Genomic DNA, 18,549 nt, shown 5'->3' with positions numbered 1-18,549 from the left:
CCTAGAGATAATTGATGGGTATAATAAATAATCATTTTCAGTATTGTGCACAGGAAACACCACCAAAGCCACGTTGTTAATGGGAGTTGTGTGTATTGATGTTTCTGCACTTTGCTGAAAATGTACCTCAAATTCTAAATCTACACATTCATCATTGAAAAAAAATGTCTGGTTTTGAACAAATATTACTTGTACTGTGACAGTTTAAGTTACCATATTTAGCTGCACACATTTATATATCCAAATTTACTTAAGATATTTAACAACTTTGCACTCCATACTATCCCCATATGCAATATTTAGGCAGGGAACCCAGCTTTCAAATTTGAGCTTTTATTCTGGCACTCAGACACCAAAAATGTGTTATGGGCACCTGATGCAAATATCAGTTTGAGTGCCAAACCACAGAATTGGGCACCATAACCTAAGTGACCACATATGAAAATTAGGTCCTATATCTAAAAATACAGTAATACTTTATTGAACAGACTCATTAAATCTGTGGTCTGGGGTTTGCATTGGCTTCCAGCTGATTTCTGGGTTAAATTCACAGGGTGAAATACTTATTCCACTGAAGAAAGTCTGCTGGAAAAAGATGGGGTACCACTGATCAAAAAGGGGAAGAGCATCTTTGTGCACCAACTCGCCGACCAAGTCAGAAGGACGTTAAACCAGTTTCAAAGGGGGCAAGTGACAAAAGCGCACAGTAAGCATAATAAAGTCAACTATAACAGATTTAGATGCTGGGTGGGTGGGGTGGAGAGAACATGGACAACGACAAAAGGGTAGGAGCAATGAGAGGGAAATTAGTGGGGGAAATCTACTCAACATCTTAGATATCTATACACAAATGCAAGGAATATGGGGAACAAAGAGGAAGAACTGGAAATATTTGTACATAAGCAAAATTACAACTTGATGGCATCACAGGAACTTGTGATAAATCTCATTGCTGGAATATTGGTATAGAGGGGTATAGCTTGTTCAGGAAGGACAGGCACAGTAAAAAAGGAGGTGGTGTTGCATTGTACGTCAAAATATATACACTTGTTCTGAAAGCCATAAGGAGGTTAGAGAAAGACCAATCAAGAGCCTCTGGGTAAAGATAAAAGGGTTACAAATAGGGGAGGTGTTATGGTGGGGTGCATTATATACCACCAAACCAGGAAGAAGTGAATTAGGCATTTCTAGGACAAATAACAAAAATCCAAAACACAAGACTTGGTAGTAATGGGGCGGGGGGAGGGGAAATCAACTACTCAGACATCTGTTGGAAAAATAATATGGCAAACCACAAAACTTCCAATAAGTTATTGTTCCCCTTACAATCCAATTTCCACCCCCAGAAAGTGGAGGAAGTAACCCAGGGACAACCATTTTAGACTTCATTCTGAGGAACTGGTAGCATATCTGAAGGTGGAAGACAATTTAGATGAAAATGATCATGAAATCAGAGGAAGAATAGTAAGAGGCCATCTGGAGCTCTTTAATGATCTGAACACCAAAAAAGGAATCCTACAAAAGTGGAAACATGGACAAATTGCTAAGGAGGAGCACAAAAGAATAGCACAAGCATGTATCAACAAAATCAGAAAGGTAAAGCACAAAATGAGTTATACCTAGCAAGGGATGCAAAACACAATAAGAAGAGGCTCTTTAAATACATAAGGAGCAAGGGAAAGAGGAATGAAAGAGTAGGTCCTCTACTTCATGGGGAAGGAAAGCTAATAACTAACAACATCAAGAAAGCTGAGGTATTTAATGCCTATTTTGCTTCAGTCTTCACTAAAAAGGTTGATGGTGACTTGATACCCGACACAATTAGAGAAAAAACAGGTTAAAGAATATTTAAACAAGTTAGATGTATACAAGTCAGCAGGGCCTAACGAAATTTGTCCGAGGGTACTTAAGGAACTAGCTGAAGCAATCTTGGAACAAAGAAAAGGAGTACTTGTGGCACCTTAGAGACTAACCAATTTATTTGAGCATGAGCTTTCGTGAGCTACAGCTCACTTCATTGGATGCATACCGTGGAAACTGCAGAAGATATTATATACATACAGAGACCATGAAACAATACCTCCTCCCACCCCACTGTCCTGCTGGTAATAGCTTATCTAAAGTGATCAAGTTGGGCTATTTCCAGCACAAATCCAGGTTTTCTCACCCTCCGCGCGCCCCCCCCCCCAAACTCACTCTCCTGCTGGTAACAGCCCATCCAAAGTGACCACTCTCTTCACAATGTGTATGATAATCAAGGTGGGCCATTTCCTGCACAAATCCAGGTTCTCTCACCCCCTCACCCCTCTCCAAAAACCACACACACAAACTCACTCTCCTGCTGGTAATAGCTCATCCAAAGTGACCACTCTCCCTACAATGTGCATGGTAATCAAGGTGGGCCATTTCCAGCACAAATCCAAACTTTCTCAACCCCCGCCCCCCCCCCCCCCCCCCGAAACACACACACACAAACTCACTCTCCTGCTGGCAATAGCTCATCCAAACTGACCACTCTCCAAGTTTAAATCCAAGTTTAACCAGAACGTCTGGTGGGGGGGGGGGGTAGGAAAAAACAAGGGGAAATAGGCTACCTTGCATAATGACTTAGCCACTCCCAGTCTCTATTTAAGCCTAAATTAATAGTATCCAATTTGCAAATGAATTCCAATTCAGCAGTTTCTCGCTGGAGTCTGGATTTGAAGTTTTTTTGTTGTAAGATAGCGATCTTCACGTCTGTGATTGCGTGACCAGAGAGATTGAAGTGTTCTCCGACTGGTTTATGAATGTTATAATTCTTGACATCTGATTTGTGTCCATTTATTCTTTTACGTAGAGACTGTCCAGTTTGACCAATGTAAATGGCAGAGGGGCATTGCTGGCACATGATGGCATATATCACATTGGTGGATGTGCAGGTGAACAAGCCTCTGATAGTGTGGCTGATGTTATTAGGCCCTGTGATGGTGTCCCCTGAATAGATATGTGGGCACAGTTGGCAGCGGGCTTTGTTGCAAGGATAGGTTCCTGGGTTAGTGGTTCTGTTGTGTGGTATGTGGTTGTTGGTGAGTATTTGGTTCAGGTTGCGGGGCTGTCTGTAGGCAAGGACTGGCCTGTCTCCCAAGATTTGTGAGAGTGTTGGGTCATCCTTCAGGATAGGTTGTAGATCCTTAATAATGCGTTGGAGGGGTTTTAGTTGGGGGCTGAAGATGACGGCTAGTGGCGTTCTGTTATTTTCTTTGTTAGGCCTGTCCTGTAGTAGGTGACTTCTGGGAACTCTTCTGGCTCTGTCAGTCTGTTTCTTCACTTCAGCAGGTGGGTATTGTAGTTGTAAGAATGCTTGACGGAGATCTTGTAGGTGTTTGTCTCTGTCTAAGGGCTTGGAGCAAATGCGGTTGTATCGTAGAGCTTGGCTGTAGATGATGGATCGTGTGGTGTGGTCTGGGTGAAAGCTGGAGGCATGTAGGTAGGAATAGCGGTCAGTAGGTTTCCGGTATAGGGTGGTGTTTATGTGACCATTGTTTATTAGCACTGTAGTGTCCAGAAAGTGGATCTCTTGTGTGGACTGGACCAGGCTGAGGTTGATGGTGGGATGGAAATTGTTGAAATCATAGTGGAATTCCTCAAGGGCTTCTTTTCTATGGGTCCAGATGATGATGATGTCATCAATATAGCGCAAGTAGAGTAGGGGCTTTAGGGGACGAGAGCTGAGGAAGCGTTGTTCTAAATCAGCCATAAAAATGTTGGCATACTGTGGGGCCATGCGGGTACCCATAGCAGTGCCGCTGATCTGAAGGTATACATTGTCCCCAAATGTAAAATAGTTATGGGTAAGGACAAAGTCACAAAGTTCAGCCACCAGGTTAGCCGTGACATTATCGGGGATAGTGTTCTTGACGGCTTGTAGTCCATCTTTGTGTGGAATGTTGGTGTAGAGGGCTTCTACATCCATAGTGGCCAGGATGGTGTTATCAGGAAGATCACCGATGGATTGAAGTTTCCTCAGGAAGTCAGTGGTGTCTCAAAGGTAGCTGGGAGTGCTGGTAGCGTACGGCCTGAGGAGGGAGTCTACATAGCCAGACAATCCTGCTGTCAGGGTGCCAATGCCTGAGATGATGGGCGCCCAGGATTTCCAGGTTTATGGATCTTGGGTAGTAGATAGAATATCCCAGGTCGGGGTTCCAGGGGTGTGTCTGTGTGGATTTGATCTTGTGCTTTTTCAGGAAGTTTCTTGAGCAAATGCTGTAGTTGCTTTTGGTAACTCTCGGTGGGATCATAGGGTAATGGCTTGTAGAAAGTGGTGTTGGAGAGCTGCCGAGCAGCCTCTTGTTCATATTCCTACCTATTCATGATGACAACAGCACCTCCTTTGTCAGCGTTTTTGATTATGATGTCAGAGTTGTTTCTGAGGCTGTGGATGGCATTGTGTTCCGCACGGCTGAGGTTATGGGGCAAGTGATGCTGCTTTTCCACAATTTCAGCCCGTGCACGTCGGCGGAAGCACTCTATGTAGAAGTCCAGTCTGCTGTTTCGACCTTCAGGAGGAGTCCACCTAGAATCCTTCTTTTTGTAGTGTTGGTAGGGAGGCCTGTGTGGATTAGTTTGTTGTTCAGAGGTATTTTGGAAATATTCCTTGAGTCGGAGACGTCGAAAATAGGATTCTAGGTCACCACAGAACTGTATCATGTTCATGGGGGTGGAGGGGCAGAAGGAGAGGCCCCGAGATAGGACAGCTGCTTCTGCTGGGCTGAGAGTATAGTTGGATAGGTTAACAATATTGCTGGGTGGGTTGAGGGAACCATTGCTGTGGCCCCTTGTAGCATGTAGTAGTTTAGAAAGTTTAGTGTCCTTTTTCTTTTGTAGAGAAGCAAAGTGTGCATTGTAAATGGCTTGTCTAGTTTTAGTAAAATCCAGCCACGAGGAAGTTTGTGTGGAAGGTTGGTTTTTTATGAGAGTATCCATTTTTGAGAGCTCATTCTTAATCTTTCCCTGTTTGCTGTAGAGGATGTTGATCAGGTGATTCCGCAGTTTCTTTGAGAGCGAGTGGCACAAGCTGTCAGCATAGTCTGTGTGGTGTGTAGATTGTAATGGATTTTTTACCTTCAGTCCTTTTGGTACGATGTCCATCTGCTTGCATTTGGAAAGGAAGATGATGTCTGTCTGTATCTGTACAAGTTTTTTCATGCAGTTGATAGATTTCCACTCCATACGGCTAAATGCAGTGTCTTGCATAATGACAGATTTCAGAGTAACAGCCGTGTTAATCTTGGAACAGTTAGTGATTATCTTCAAGAACTAATGGAGGATAGGTGAGGTTCCAGAGGACTGGAGAAAGGCAAATATAGTACTTATCTTCAAAAATGGGAAGAAAGGAGATCCAGGGAATTATAGACCAGTCAGCTTAACTTTGAAACCTGGAAAGATACTGGAACAAATTATTAAACGATCAGTTTGTAAGCATCAGGAGGATGACAGGGTTATAAGGAATAGTCAGCATGGATTTATCTAGAACAAATTATGTCAAACTAACCTAATTCCTTCTTTGACAAGATTATTGGCCTTGTGTATTGGGAAGGGGGGGGAGGGGGAGGGGAAGAGCAGTAGACGTGTTCTCTTGATTTTATTAATGTTTTGACATAGTCCCACATGACATTCTCATAAGCAAACTAGGAAAATGTGGTCAAGGTGAAATGATTATAAGGTGGTGCATGACTGACTGAAAGAACAGTTATCAGTGGTTCACTGTCAAACTGAGAAGGCATATCTAGTGGGTCTCACAAGGGTCAGGCCTGGGTCTGGTACTATTCAATATTGTCATTAATGTCTTGGATAATGCTTATAAAATTAGCAGATGACACCAACCTGGGAGGGTTCTAGAATTAGAGAATGGCGTTAGAATTCAAAAGACCTTGACAAATTGGAGAACTGGCCTGAATTCAACAAGATGAAATTCAAAAGAGACGAGTGCAAAATACTTAATTTAGGAAGGAAAAAAAATCAAATACACAACTACAAAATAGGGAATAACTGGTTAGGTGATTGTACTGCTGAAAAGGATCTTGGGTTAAAATGGACCACAAATTGAACGAGTCAACAATATGACACAGCTGAGAAAAAGGCTAACATAATTCTGGGGTGTATTAACAGGAATTTCATCTGTAAGACATGGGAGGTAGTTGTCCCACTCTACTTGGAACTGGTGATGTCTCAGCTGGAGTACTCTGTCCTAGTCTGGGCACCACACTTTAGGAAGGTTGCGAACAAACTGGAAAGCATCCAGAGAAAAGCAAGAAAAATTATAAAAAGCTTAGAAAACCTTACATATGAGGAAAGCTTAAAACCCCCCAGCATGTTGAGTCTTGAGAAAGGAGATGGGAGAAGAGGGATGGACCCGATAACAGTCTTCACATATGTTTAAGGCTTTTAAGAGGACGGTGATCAATTGTTTTCCATGTCCACTGAAGGTAGGACAAGTATTAATTGCCTTAATATGCAGCAAGGGAGATTTAGGTTAAATATTAGGAAAAAACTTTCCAACTTTATGGACAGTTTAGCCCTGGATTAGGCTTCCAAAGGAGGTTATGGAATCCCCATAATTGGAGGTTTTTAAAAACAGTTTGGATGAACATGTCAGGAATGGTCTAGGTTTATTTGATCCTGCCACAGGGCAGAGGGCTAGACTTGATGACTGAGTTCCCTTCCAGCCCTACATTCCTATGATTCCATGAAACAAATGGCAAAACTCCCATTGACTTCAACAGAGCCAGGATTTCACCCGAAGTGTTGGTTTTGAACTATAATTGGTTTGTGTCTGGATACCTTAGATGTTGCCTCATTCCTTGTGTGATATTGTGCCAGATAATCTCATCTTAAAGCTAACAGTAGCAACATTTAAAACAGGAGAGATGGAAAAGTCACTGAAGAGTCTGTGGATGAAATCCTGGCCCTATCAAAGTCAGTGGGAGTTTTGCCATTGACGTCAATGGGGCCAGGGTTTCAGCCATGATATCCAGTTGCTTGGATCAGTATTCTCTTAGATAACACCTAATGTTTAAAAAAAAAAGTCCTTTATTAAGCAGGTATGATAAAATGCTATACTTTCCTTTGGAGTTCCTTCTCAGCTCTACTGTAATTAGATATCTAGTCATAAAACTAGACTGCAAGCTCTCCAGATCAGGGATCTTGTCTTTTTAGATGAAATTTAAAGTGCCAGCAAAATTAGAGTTACTGTATGAAGTAAAATAATAAACCATTACTAAGAGTTTTGGACTGTCTAGTACCTCGCTGTTCATATGTATACTTCTGGCAGATAATTGTTTGGGATACTTTGTTCATTCACTACATTTTTCATATACAAATTTTTATAATTATTTATTTGAACTGATATGTATAAAATATTTTAAAATGTGATATTTAGAAAAGTAGCTACCTTAAAGATAAGTTAACAATAGAATTGCGAATCCCAAGGGTTTAAAAAGTCGTGGGTCAGGCCCCTCCAAAATCATGACACCTAAAAATACTAAATCACTTTTCCCCAGTCCTGCTGCAAGATGTTTTGAGGGGCATGAGTGCTCTTCCTTTGAAAGCTGTTCCTTCTGAAAGCAGCACCAGAAACCTCAGGGTAGAGCATCATTTCCAGCTCCAGTACACATACCTCCGTTAGCTCTCATCAAGCTAGCATGCTAAATATACAGGTGTAGCCACCATGGCACAAGCAACAGGAGGGGCTAGTAACCCGAGTATGTACCTAGAGTCTCGCAGGGTATCGTACCTAGGTTGGCTAGTCCATTTTATGCCACGGTGGCTACATTGTTGTTTTTTAGCATGCTAGCTCAATCAGAACTAATTGAGGGGTGTCTACTGAAGATGGAAATTATACCTTCCATCTCTAGTGCAAACATAACCTAAATCTTACCTTCGGAAAAGGCATAAAGTGGGAGGGATCATATAGGTTTGCAGACCCACCTAAAAGTAGATACTTCTGAAGTTGGTCAGTCATTGGCCAAGGGGCATCATTAAGCTATTTAAAGTCCACACTGTAAAATACTGTTCTGTACTAATTTAATTTGATCACTGGTATTGACAGACCTGACACTTCTTTAAGACCAATATCAACTTTACCTTCAGCGAACTGCTGCTGCTTCTGGTGCTGCTTACCCTGCCCCATCCTTTGCTGATGACACAGAAAGCAAATGCCCAAAGGAGCAAGATTTAGCTTATTTAATATCTTTTCTTGAGGGATAAAGTACAATACATTGTTTTTAAACAGACAGATTGATCACTATAAAGGGCATTTCACTTTTCTAAAAACTGAGAATCAGCAAAAAATTACTCCAGGCATGCCTTAAGGTGCATATGATAGGGCAGACACTTAAGAAATGGAATTTTTATGATGTTAGTGAATCCTAAATCATCTGCAAAGATTTTTCTTCAAGTGACATCTCTAGTGTGACAAGTTTCAGAGTGGTAGCCATGTTAGTCTGTATTAACAAAAACAATGAGGAATCCATGTGGCACCTTAGAGACTAACAAATTTATTTGGGCATAAGCTTTCACTGACCCCCCACTTGGTAAGGCAACTCCCATCTTTTTGTGGGCTGTATATTTATACCTGCCTACTGAATTTTTCACTCCACGCATCTGATGAAGTGGGTTATAGTCCACGAAAGCTTATACCCTTAGAGACCAACAAATGTATTTGTGCATCTCTAGTGTGGAGGCCATTGACCATCACCTTCTATCTTTCACAGTTCATCAGAGTTGTAAATCTTCCACGTTTCTCCTTTGAATACCAGTTCCTTTGATGATATTTTTGATGTAATTGGCTTTCTTTCTTCCTTTTCCTGGTTTATTTGAGATCTTACCTGACAGTATGAGTGCTGGAAGTGAGTCACTCCACAATTAGTGAGTTCTGTGTCCACAAAAAGATGTTATTCTTTTACCTAAGGTCCCAAGTAATTGTGCTCTTTTTAAATTCATCCTTCTCATCACCTCTTCATTCAGAGTTCTGGTTATTCAGTTAGTTTTAAACATTTTTCTAATATGCCAAAACTTGAATGCTCTGAGTCTTCTGAGAGCATTCTTTTCATGTCTCCAGCTCCGGCATCTGGACAGGAGAGTTGGCCATATGTAGCACTTAAGCAATTTAGTGAAGATGTACAGTTTTAAATTTCCACAACACAAGTCTTTGGAAGTTTGTTGATAGTGGTCTTACATTCCAAGTTGCAATTTTCATCAATCCAAGATGTTTCTTTTTTGATTTTCCAGTAGTCATTTTATTCAGAATGTCCAGTCACTGCACCCAGAAGTCCATTTTACACTGTCCTGTCTGGACACAAACCTACACCAACTATTAGCCAGATCACGAGGAGTCTTTGCCGATTTAATTACCTGACCTTCTGTGTCTGGTAGTGATTACTAGAGGACAGTTTCACAGTGAGGCCCCCGACTCTCTTCTATGAGCAAATGCAATTGAGCTCTTGGGATTAATTGGCCTTTCCATTTGCCATTGTGGTTAGGATTGGGTGTAGGCTCTTTTTATGGTGGCCTATGTCTGCCATGTCCAGTACCATCTTTGGGCTTTTGTGGTATTTCACAGGAGTGGCAGTGCCACCTGCTGCTCCACTGTGCCCTGTCCCTACTGCTCCGATTGTCCACAACTGCGTATTCACCTTCCCGATATGATTGGTTACAAAATATTAAATATATCTACAACCCGAGCCCCTTCAAATTTCAAACCGTCATAGTCCAACATAAAAGCTATATGACAGGACGTGCTTGAGCCAAAACCCACAGTAACTAATATAAATCTTAAAGATTCTGTCTGCATAACATCTCTAAGGTATGGCCCTTCTTCATCCACATATCTAAAACTCTTGTGTCCAGGCACTCATCCTCTTGTGTCTCAATTACTGCAACATCCTTTTCTCTGGTCTTAACAAACGCAATCTTGAGTCTCATATCTGTTCAGAATGCAGCCACGCAGCTAATTATCCTAAAAGAAAAGGAGTACTTGTGGTACCTTAGAGACTAACCAAGTACTCCTTTTCTTTTTGCGAATACAGACTAACAAGGCTGTTACTCTGAAACCTCTAATTATCCTAGCCCGTCCCTTTGACTGTGCCATCTCTCTTTGTATCTCTCCACTGGGCTCCTCTCTCTTCTCAATTGCATCAAACATAAGCTATTTGTCTTCACTTTCCAGGCCCTTCATTGCCTATCTGTCATTTATTATAGAGATGTTGACTCCTGCCTCTGATTGGTCAATGATGCCAATCTCCATCACCCACTTGTTAAATTTTGAAACAAGCACCTTCCTGTTTTCTCTCATGATGCCCCATATGCTTGGGAGATGCTCCCTGTAAACATCCACAAAACTAACCAATTATCTTCCTTCAAAACCCTCCTTAAAACTCCCATTTGCCGGGAGGCCTACAAAAAAACGTATCAGTTAGGCCACCGGTGCACTCTGAGCCTGCCTATCACTCTGAGCAATACTGTCTCATTGTTTCCTGGTACACCCACTACTCTCTGGATTCATCTGTTGTCTCTTGTTTTATACTTATATTGTAAGCTCGTTAGGGCAGGGATGGACCATGTTCTTTCTGTGTTTGTACAGCACTAGAACAATGAGGTCCTTGACTATGACTAGGGCTCGTAGGTGACATGTTAATACAAATATATAATAATAATACTATCAAATATGGCTTGTTTCAGTGTTCATGGATTTGGTGAGCGCATGCAGACACCCCCTCTCCCCAGTTCTACTCTCTAACACATCTCTCTGTTTTATACCTCTGATTAGATATTCCACCCAACCCTCAGAGAATCAGGTGCTTCATGCATACGGGTTCATTGGTATTCCTATGGAAAGCACGTGCTAATCAGTTTGTGTTGGCTGAATTCAGAGCAAGTTAGTTGATTTAGGGTGGGCATTAAATTCCATGACTATATCATTTGCAGTGTCCTTTCTCCCCACCAGAGACATCACAGAGGTATGTTTAGATGTGACATCATATTTTGTTGACCTTATGATCACACCTACAGCCAAATGTAATCCTCAGAGTCACAGAGTAATGCACAAATAAGCATTTTAACTGAAGTATTTTCACGGCTGCACTATGAAACTGGGGAACCCCGAGATTCTCTTGCATTCCAAATACAGTCAAGTTCTAAGAGCATATATATGGCTACTAATTAAGTCCTAATTAATAATCCTTTCTTGGTGTAAATCAGTGTACCACCAGTTAAGTCAGGAGAGCTATGCAGATTTACACTGGTTGAAGAATGACCCATAATGTTTTACTCCAGAACGGCAGCTATTCTGCATTGTGGCTCATAGATCTCCAAGAGGAGTCAACAGCAGAGCCAAAATGAATGACTGGTCACCAGCTGCATTCTTCCCCCTTCACATTACTTGAACTAACTTTAGGTGGAATGAAGAACACACAGAAACCTCTGGAAAGGTAGATCCAATAAGGAGATTATGAAAATATATGTGTCCATCAAATACATCTGCTTAAATAAAGGTCTCAGTGCAGACTTTACCACTGGAATATATTTTATGTATTTTGAATGTTCTTTGGCAGTGTTTGATAGATAGAACCCTGCTCTGACCTTACATGCAGTTTAAAAGGACACTACTGGTTTAGGTGGAGGTAGCAGCATTTGGTGGCATCTAGTGTGGGTGTCAATGAAGGGAAAGGCATATCACACACCTGTTATATTGGCTGTACCAGCCTAGATGGCATGCTACAAATGAAAAGCAGGTGTGACATGCCTTTCAGTTCAATGACATGCATGCCACAAAATGCTGTGACTTTCATTGCTCTTTTTGTCAAAAGCTTATGTTGACAGTAAACATGTCTTGACACAGGGCTGAACACAGAAGTTACCTGATCTTTGGCTTTTTGTGACATATGCATGTGGAAAACATTTGCTATAAATCAATCAAGAAACAATATTTTGGCTTCTCTGTGTGAATCTGTTCTTCCAGCACAAATAGCATTAGGCTGTTAAAATAATAAACTGCATGTATTCAGATGAGGAATTCAGGAGTCCCTTGTTAAATTTGGTAAGTAGAACAAATTACTTTGAACTACTTCAACTTAGTAAAATACAATGTGAATTTAGAAATCCTTCTCAAGCTAGATCTGCATGAGAGCTACATTTTAGGAGGAGATACATTTGTAATAATTTCTGTTTCCTTCCTGGGACACAAAGATTTTCAGATAACCATGGGACCTTGCAAATGCTTGTCTTCTCAATAATCAAATTTAGCCGTAAATGATAACCTATCAAGTGATTTAGTAGGGACTCCAGGAGTGTATTTACTTTTATGCACTTTTATATGAAAGTTACTTTATTTAATGAAATTAAGTTGAAATCTTCCCCCTAATGAGTCAGTTGTCATCATGGCAACTTGATATATCTGTCTACTCTAGACGACAGGACAAGAAGTTCCTCAGGGCAGAATGATCAACCAGAAAGAACTATTATAGAGCAGCTAGGGAGGTACAGTCCTGGCAACACACATTCACAAGAGGTCTGTTCCAACCTCCAATGAAATCGAGCCCTGCAACCCAATAAGGCCAGACTACATGGGCTAGGTTGGTTTGGGTGAGAAAAACCAGATCCTCACAGGCTCATCTTAGGTCACCTCTCCTTCTCCTGCCTGTGGGGTTGGGGCTTGATCAGCTGTGTGCCCAATTCCTGCTGGCCACTGCTACTTTGCTGTGCTTTGTGTGCTGCAGAGTGCGTGTGCCAAGGAGTCGCAGCACCTCTCACTCCTCAGCACACCCACAGTGCAGCAGTCAGCAGTGATTGGCAGGAGTAAGCTATGCAGCCACCGCTGCACCAACTGCATAGGCAGGAAGAGAAGAACCAATCCCATGGGAAGGAGGTGGCGGTGCTGACTCAGTTTTGTGCAGGGAAGGGGTTGGGTTAGGTCTAGTTCGAAAATGATTCAACCCTTATGCTGGGGTTGGGTCAGCTCGGGTCCGTGTTGGGCCTAAAAGTAGGCCCAACCAGACCACTAAAGTAAAGTAAACGGGAGGGGAGTTAGATCAATATTTGTTCCTTGCACATTTCATTCAACTGTCCAGGGACAAAACAGTCCCAAATTCCTGTCAGACTTTTTAATTCAAATCTCCAGATGGCCTGTTGGCATATCTCATGCACAGAATCTGTTCTGTTAAGCATTTATCAATTCTTTCCATATGCTCCGTTTTCTAATAATATATTTTATTTCAGTGAATGGAAATGGGTAGTTCCTAGAAGGAAAGAGAGTTTCAGAGGGAACGTTGATTAAAGGGATTAAAGCATATTAACTATTCTACAATATGCAATTTTTTTGTTTTGCTAGGTTATAAATAGAAAAGGAGTAGATGGCGTTTTCTTTGAAATTTAAACTATTGAAATTGACAATTACAAGTGGGAAAACCCAAGTATAATTTATCTACATACAAGTTTTGACTAGTTATCATGCAGTGAAATTTCTTATAGTAAAAACTACACATAGCAACTAAGTAATTAGGTACAGGATCATTTATGAGTTAAAACTGATCAATCAACTCCACCTAGAGTGTCAAAAGTGTGTCTTTTTTCTCTTCAGCATAATATATTTTGAAGTTGATTGTTTAATTAGAGTGCTGTTTTTGTTTCAGTGTCAAAATGACATGAAAATTATATTTACTGCATGCTTCTCTGAGGTGACAGAATGAAGTGTTTGGTGTGTCCTCTTAGATGCTGGAAATTCATAGTTTTATGGTTATATTTCTATTTTCTTAAGATATAAATTGTATGCATGATAAAATTGAGAAACTCCATAATAAGCTTGCCTTGAACAATGGGGAATAAAGTGAAATAACATTTGGGTTGACAATTATAGCTTAATTTATTTCATATTTGTATTTAGGGGATGATTATATACAATAACTACATTTTATAACCCCTAAAACAGTCTTGATTATGCATTCCAGTTAAAGCTAGTGTGAAAGATGTCAGTTTTGCATAGGTCACAATCAAATTATGACACTGAAGTAATGGAGTACCATTTTAGCACTGCTGATTTGGCTGGCAGGTTAAAAATTATTTTTAGCAAAGACTATTCATAATTCATTATAGAACTTGTTTGGAAATCATTTTTAAAATATATGTTGGGGAGAAATACCACATGCTGGTAAAAATGTTGTTTTTTAAAAAGTGTTACATATACAAAAGTCTACATTTTTTAGGAAAAATGAGTACGATTCTTTGTTAAATTTGTTAAATTACTGTACCAAAGTCAGAATACACTCAACTACATAAAGTAGGCAATCAGAAACTATGGTGATGGTGGCACTCTCGTGCAGACCGTTGGACTGACAAGAAGTTGTAGGCAGTATTCATATTTTGAATTTCTGCGATGACAATGCACAGACACTTAAACTTAAAGATAGACATTTTCTGTAGCGCCCTCCTATTTCCCTCAAAAAGGTTCTTGAAAACTCAAGAGTAACCCTAATGCCAAAATAGCTATTTCGTTTTCTCAATATGCATTGAATTCACTATGTATTGAACTACAATTAAATATTTTCTCCTGGAAAAAAGGTGTAGACATTGAACTTCTGCACAGTTTATTCAACCAATTAGTATAAATACACTTCATATGGAGCCTATATCAAAACATTAAAATTATTTACTGACTTAATCTCAGTATAGTATTACAAGCTCATTGCTTTTCAGTCCATGATGTTCACCATTATTATGGATTTGTTTTCATAATTTCAGTGGTCATTATTCTCAGTATTTAAAGTTCACTTTTCAAAACACAATAAGCTAACATTAGTCTGTATTGACTAGTCAAGCAGAAGGTCTTGTTTTTCCAGTCCACTAGAAGTTGAGCTTTACCAGCCTTAATTTGAAATCTCATCTTTCTCACCTGCATAAACTTTACAGACACCTGAACTACATTTCCTTACAGAAAAGTAATCTGTTAACTTTTCCTACTGTAACTATAGTGAAGAGAAAAAAGGGTCACATACACAAGGATTATATTACATACTAGGATGTTACATACCTGCCACAGTAATGCTCTGAATTTGTACTGTCTACCTTATTGATACAAGAGCTCTATTTATGTCAGCCCAACTGAACTGCTCTGAAAACAACGGGACAAGACTACCTTCTGCTATTGCAATTGCTTAGATCAATAACATCAGTATACTATAACCATCATAGTTCCTTCTCATTTTTGATCCTGTTGAAGCAATGAAATGTGAAAAACAAGACACGTGTGGAATGAAAACTAATCTTTTAAGTAAAATAACACAACAAAATGTTGGCTAGAACGTGGCGTTATTTCTGCAAACCTCAACAATTACATCATACAGAGTTCAGTATCATATAGTACAGCAAGTCAGATTAGATTACAGAGGATCATTGTCCAGTTCTTTGTCCTTTTTATTTAATTTATCAGAGAAATATGAACTGTGTCTTCTAGCATGTTGCAAACTGAATTTGAAACAAGCAGGCATTTCATAGTTTTTACTAGATGAAATCAGGTCCTGGGATCTTCAAACTGCCCTTGAAAACAACACACTAACGAGGCTGACTACATCATGTTGTATCTGGCTGTGTTCTTTCCTACATCTATCTGTTTTATATGAAAATGATACAGCAGTAGATATGTATATTTATGCATCTATCTATTACAACCTTTACCCAAAGTACACAAGTTACTAGAAGAAAGATACGGTCTATATTTGCTTTTAAAAAAACACAAACAAAAAAACCCCACACACTTCTATTTCTACATAGACCTCATAATTTCTTGCCATTTATTTGTGTGAAGGAAAGAAAAGAAATTACATTTAAACAAATGGAAATTACTTTTCTCTCTCTTTAAACATTCCCTAGGCCACAAATACATTTAGATACAATTAGGCTAACAGAGATAAGAAGTCACCTATGAGCAGATGAAGACTTAAATAAAAACAAACAAATTAAGCCAAATATAACAGCAAAAAAATTTCACAAGATAAAATAGAGTGACTGTTTCCATCTTATACAAAATAACACTATATTCCAAACAAATGCTGTGGCTCTGGTTTCAACAGGACTACTTACATGGGTAAGACAAGCAGAGTCAGGGCCCAAATCAAGTGCCATTGAAGTCAAGGAGAACCCCTGGGTACTAGGAGGACTATATTAAATATTGAATAGCACTGGGCTGAGAACCGATCCCTGAAAGACCACAAAAGAAACACCCCCTTTAATTGATAGGTCTCCATTAACAGCTATGTTTTGAGATCTACTAGCTAGCCAGATTTTCATTTATTTCATATATCATATTGATTTTATATAGTGCTAGATTTTTTAATCAGAATGTGATGTGATATTAAATCAAATGTTTCATAGGCCTGATTCATAGGCTATTGAAATAAACTGAAAGACTACCATTGACTTCAATAGTCTTTGGATCAAGCCCTGTACAAGACGAAAAAACTGTAGTCTAATTGTCAGAGCAGGAAGTGAGTGTAAGGAATTCTGGGTTCTATGCCCAGGTCTGTCACTAATTGGGAAAGTCACTCAGAGGCACATTTCTGAGAATGCCTGAAATTTTGTTTGTCCTCCTCTAAACATCTATACTAGGGTCTGGTTTCAGAGTAGCAGCCGTGTTAGTCTGTATTCGCAAAAAGAAAAGGAGTACTTGTGGCACCTTAGAGACTAACAAATTTATTTGAGCATAAGCTTTCGTGAGCTACAGCTCACTTCATCGGATGTAGCTCACGAAAGCTTTTGCTCAAATAAATTTGTTAGTCTCTAAGTGCCACAAGTACTCCTTTTCTTTTCATAATAGGGTCTGATTTTCAGAGGTGCTGAGCATCTGTAGCTTCAGTTGACTAGTTGGGTCATGTATCTGTAAAGCAAGTATAGTACAGTAACTCACAGGGAAGGCATGAATATCAATTAACTTTTGTAAGGGGGTGTGATCTTACTATGGTGGGGGTTGGGTGGAGCCTCACTGAAGCTGGTGGATGTAACTCCTGTCCATCATTTCGGATAAATGTAAGAAACTATCAAGCTCCTTTATGGAATACGATAGCTGAAACCATAGGTATCACTGCTGAAAACACAGGCACATGGCAAGGCATGAGTTTTCCTGGAGACTGATATAGGAAACGCAGGCGGTAGGGCACTGATTGGTGGAGCTGTCTGTCTGTCTCTCTCTCTCTCTCTCTGAGTGTGAGAGAAGCAGCAGAAATAAACAGGACACAAAGTAGGAGTAAAAAAGCCCCAGTCTGTCAGGTGCCTTGGTCGCAACGTAAGGTTACCAAGTGAGAGCCATACCTGTGCCTCTGTGCTGCAGGGTCAGAGCAGCGAACTGCAGCTAATCCCCCACCACGAGAGACTAACCCACTGACCATGTGAAGCCCAGTGATTAGCAGCTGGGACACCACCAGATATATAGCTTCCTGTTCTTGTCCTACCCCTTGTCTAAGCAACTAGGCCTGTTGCTGCCCAGACACCTGAGACCAAGTCCCTACCTCCTTACCTAGTTCCTACTCCTTGCTCCCTGGTTTCTGCTACATTCCCTTGCTCCCTCTTCCTGCTACCATGCCTCAACCCTGCTCCTGTTACCACATCTGGTTCCTGCTTACTCACCCTCACCCCTGCTGTGGATTAAATCTTTGACCCTTGCTGTGACTTCTGACTCTGAATTTGACCCTTGGCATGGCTTCCAACTCTGACCCTAACACCACACCTGACTCTGTCCACTAAGTCAGACTGAAAAGGAGTACTTGTGGCACCTTAGAGACTAACCAATTTATTTGAGCATGAGCTTTCGTGAGCTACAGCTCACTTCATCAGATGTATACCGTGGAAACTGCAGCAGACTTTATATATACACAGAGAATATGAAACAATACCTCCTCCCACCCCACTGTCCTGCTGGTAATAGCTTATCTAAAGTGAACATGAAGTTGGGCCATTTCCAGCACAAATCCAGGTTTTCTCACCCTCCACCCCCCCACACAAATTCACTCTCCTGCTGGTGATAGCCCATCCAAAGTGACAACTCTTTACACAATGTGCATGATAATGAAGTTAGGCCATTTCCTGCACAAATCCAGGTTCTCTCACTCCCTCACCCCCCTCCAAAAACCACCCCCATACACACACAGACTCACTCTCCTGCTGGTAATAGCTCGTCCAAACTGACCACTCTCCAAGTTTAAATCCAAGTTAAACCAGAACATCTGGGGGGAGGGGGGGGGGTAGGAAAAAACAAGAGGAAATAGGCTACCTTGCATAATGACTTAGCCACTCCCAGTCTCTATTTAAGCCTAAATTAATAGTATCCAATTTGCAAATGAATTCCAATTCAGCAGTTTCTCGCTGGAGTCTGGATTTGAAGTTTTTTTGTTTTAAGATAGCGACCTTCATGTCTGTGATTGCGTGACCAGAGAGATTGAAGTGTTCTCCGACTGGTTTATGAATGTTATAATTCTTGACATCTGATTTGTGTCCATTTATTCTTTTACGTAGAGACTGTCCAGTTTGACC

General features: G+C 40.5%; 1 protein-coding gene across 1 annotated transcript in view; it reads right to left on the bottom strand.

Annotated features, from left to right (window-relative positions):
* PACRG (parkin coregulated) overlaps nucleotides 1-18,549 on the bottom strand; it is a 507,213-nt gene that overhangs the window by 209,087 nt on the left and 279,577 nt on the right. The gene's annotated exons all lie outside the window — the stretch shown is intronic.

Source organism: Eretmochelys imbricata, chromosome 3, assembly GCF_965152235.1.
Source record: "Eretmochelys imbricata isolate rEreImb1 chromosome 3, rEreImb1.hap1, whole genome shotgun sequence".
Classification (NCBI taxonomy): Eukaryota; Metazoa; Chordata; order Testudines; family Cheloniidae; genus Eretmochelys; species Eretmochelys imbricata.
Note: the sequence above shows the minus strand (reverse complement) of the source record. Positions and strands in the feature narration are given on the sequence as shown.